Here is a 3,875-nt window from a genome sequence, read left to right as displayed (position 1 = left end):
GATAACAATTAGAAAAGATAATTTAAAAATCTTTTAAATGAGTTTTTTAGAAATTGTTATAAAATATTCATTGGTTAAGTATTTTTTGAACATCTAATGATGATTTAAATCCTTTAAGTAAAATTCTATAAGGAGATAATGATCCAGATATACCTAAACAACTAACTAGAAAGGTAGACAAGTTCATATCTCTCACTCCCTGATGGGGACGCTGGAGAGACAACAATTCCATGATTACTCTATGCTGCCCTAAAAGAGGAGTGCTGTTTCTATGTTAACCATTCTGGAGTTATTAGGGATTCCATGGCCAAGCTCAGAGAAAGACTCAACCATCGGTGAAAGGATCAGGAGTTCCAACAAGGCTGGTTTAAAGGAATCTCCACCCTCTTAGGACCCCTACTTATTCTTTTACTGCTGCTTACTTTTGGGCTATACATTCTTAATCACCTACTCTGATTTATTAAAGAATGCTTATCCATAACCCAAGCCCTAGTTCTTAATCAGCAATATCAGGCTCTCAGGCCTGGGTGAAACGCCTGCCTCCGTACTTCTGTAGCAGTGGCCAGGCAGGACCATGGGTTTTAGGATTAAAACCTTACAAAAAAAGATGGGGGAATAAAATATTTTAGTTTGCTGAGAGAAAAAATTTTAAAAGATTTTAGTTCACAGAGAGAAAAAGTTTCCCACAGGCCTTGGCCCGTTACAAGGGGGTTGACCCCAACCCTGGGCACATCCTATGGTTTAGACAGGGGCAATCGCCAAAACAATCCTCTTTGGGCCACACCTGGCTGGCCAACAAACAATCAAGGACTTCCCAGGGTACATTCTATGGTTTTTCCTTTGTAGAGAAGCAAGTCACACCTGGGTGACCACTCTAACATGAGATCATACTTTGTAATCAATCACTTCATGTTCCTTGCCTGTATGCTGATCTGTGGTTTTTTCCTATATAAGGAGCCTGTAACCCTTGCTGGGGTGTGCATCTTCCCCGATATTGCTGACACCCGAATGCGCATTCGTTCAATGTTTTAGAAAGTATTTTAGAAGAGAACCAAGTATGATACATGTCTCCTACTCTAAGCAACAGTTTAATAGATGGTTTCAGAACAATGATTTATGGGCGATTGTCTTTGCTCAGTTTTCAGGAAGAATTAATAATCAGTTTCTAGCTCATGAACTGTTACAATTTGCACTATTGCATCTTTTGTATTTCCAAAATTATAAAAAGCAGTCCTATAAAAATATGCTATGTTAATTTTTTACCAGTGGTTCTATTGGGAGAGTCACTTATATAGGTTATTAATAAAAAATAAAAAAATAGATAGAGCAGACAGTTCTGGTTTCAGCTCAAATAATTAAACTGCAAGCTGTTATAATGGTCTTTTAAATCCTGGTAAATAATTCATATAATTTATATACTGACAGTCATTATGTCTTCAAGGATCTTATGGCAATAGGGACAATTCCATACATAGGATCCAATATTAGATTAATTTGAGCAAATTCAAAATGTTATTCACCTAAGAGAATTATCATGTTTATGGGTCACATTGGGAACCTATTAAATAGGCCTTTCACTGATTACTGGCCAAATGGAATGAATTAACTGATTAACAAAATCAGTTGATTTGCCTCAAATAGAAAAAGCTTGACAGGCTTGTAACTTTCTTCATAATAGCAAAAGTCTAAGTAAGAAATTTGGCTTAACCAGAGAGACTGCTGGTCAAATCATCAAACAATGTAAAATAGGTCCACAATATGGCTATGGCTAATTTAAGGATGAATCCTCAAGGCCTGCTCCCCAACCATTTATGGCGAATGGATGTGACTCACATTACAGAGTTTGGCAAGTTAAAAATGTGCCACTCCACAAACAGGAGAAGCCACCAGGCATGTTATAAGTCACTGTTTAAGATGTTTTGCTTACATGGGAATGCCAAAAGTTATAAAAACAGATAATGGGTCTGGATATACTAACAAAGCTTTCCAGCAATTTTGTGCTTAATTCCTGAGACCGGTGCTACCGGGACAGCCCTTGTGGCCTAGTCCCGCCCAGCGTGCGTGGACCTGCCTGCCGAGCCTGTAGCAGCTCGGGATGGCTGGGCCTTTGGGGACGCAGCATGCCGCTGACTTGGGGGAGTGAAACGCCTGCCTCCGTGCTTCTGTAGCAGTGGCCAGACATGAGGCTAGCCCACAAGCCAGACAGTGGTGGGGCATGCCTTAATCAGCCGAGGATAGCCTCTGGCATCCATCAATGGCTCAAAATTATACTCAAGCCTAGCCTCTGGCATCCATCAATGGCTCAAATACTCAAGCCTTATCCCCTAACTTACAAATGGCACAGATCAGATCCAGTCCTCATTTGGGGAAAAGGACATGCATGGATTTTTGATACTCAGGCCAATAATGCTAGATGGTTGCCTAAATGCCTTTTAAAACTAAATAATCCACCCAGGGGAAGCCCCTGAGAAGCCTTCTAATTCTGCTTAATTCTAGATAAAAGATGCTGTCTTTTTGGCTACTTATGTTTCCCACCTTCAATTGCCATTGCCGCTGGAAGCCCTTATCAAATCTACAACTACACCTGGATGATCCTCAACCAAGCCAGTGATGCTGCCAATGCTTCCACAACTATTACAACCACCCCCTCCTATTCCCCCTTGATAGTTGATTTATGTGCTTTAGCCCTAGGGACCTTTCCAGACTAGGGAACCCCTGACCATTTTTACCTTATTCTCTCCTTAATTAACCCTACTGTTCAGGCCCTTCATCAAGCCAACCACTCCCTTATAGAGGACTGTTGGGTCTGTTATTCTTCCACCCCTCCCCTTTGTCAGGGAATTGCAGGTGCTTACTAATTCCTACCTTGCCTGTTCTACTAGATTAACTACTTAAATTGTCACCTCTACCTTTTCAAAAACTAATCAGATTCATTAAGTCTCAGATTGACGCCATCCTCAAAAAACTGGTTTTGGTCCTCTACCATCTCCTAGAGGCATTAGATTCTGAGCTGCCTGACGACTATAAAAACCCCCACAGTCCTAAAGGACTGGAATTCTCAGGCCTTAAATCCATAGTAAATGCTTCTGCCTTAGCCTTACAGTCCCTTAATAATTCTCACCATCAGGAATGCTGGATTTGCTTTTCCCCTAGGCCGCCCTTCTTATGAGGACATGCTAACTTTCAAAAATCTTCTCTTCACTAATGAGACTTCCTCACTAAGATGGCATTCCGTGAATCATGAGGGCTTGACCTTAAGTCAGGTCTCAGGCAAAGGCCTCTGTATTAGAGGACCGGAACTCCATTTCCCAGAACCCTTACAGCCAATGTACAGCCAAACTATCATTATTAGCCAGTCATCTACATATGTAGCTGCACCTGATGGAACTTATTTTGCTTGCTCTCAGGGACTCACCACCTTTTTTCCATCTTTCAGTTTCTAGAGAGTCAAGATTATTATGTTTTGGTACAGCTTTTTCCCCGCCTAACAGCACAGGCCCCGGAGGAGCTGCTCCCTAGCTGGGAGGAGAGGCCCTGTCACAAGAGAGAGTCCATTTCAGCCATCACCTTAGCTGTCATGCTGGGCTTAGGGGCAGCTGGAGCCGGAACAGGAATAGCTTCCCTAATAACTTCCAAACAGCAATATGCACATTTGACTCAATTGTCCCAAGCAGTAGATAAAGATATAAAAGAACTACAAACAGGACTCCAAAATCTAAAGGACTCTCTGGTCTCCCTGTTAGAAGTGGTACTGCAAAACAGGAGAGGACTGGATTTAATTTTCCTCAAAGAAGGCGGACTCTGTGCAGCTCTCAAGGAAGAGTGCTGTTTTTACAAAGATAACTGGGTTAGTACAAGATAGTACAGAAAAAATA

This window comes from Cricetulus griseus, chromosome X (assembly GCF_003668045.3).
Source record: "Cricetulus griseus strain 17A/GY chromosome X, alternate assembly CriGri-PICRH-1.0, whole genome shotgun sequence".
Taxonomy (NCBI): Eukaryota; Metazoa; Chordata; class Mammalia; order Rodentia; family Cricetidae; genus Cricetulus; species Cricetulus griseus.
This window is presented reverse-complemented; position numbering follows the sequence as displayed.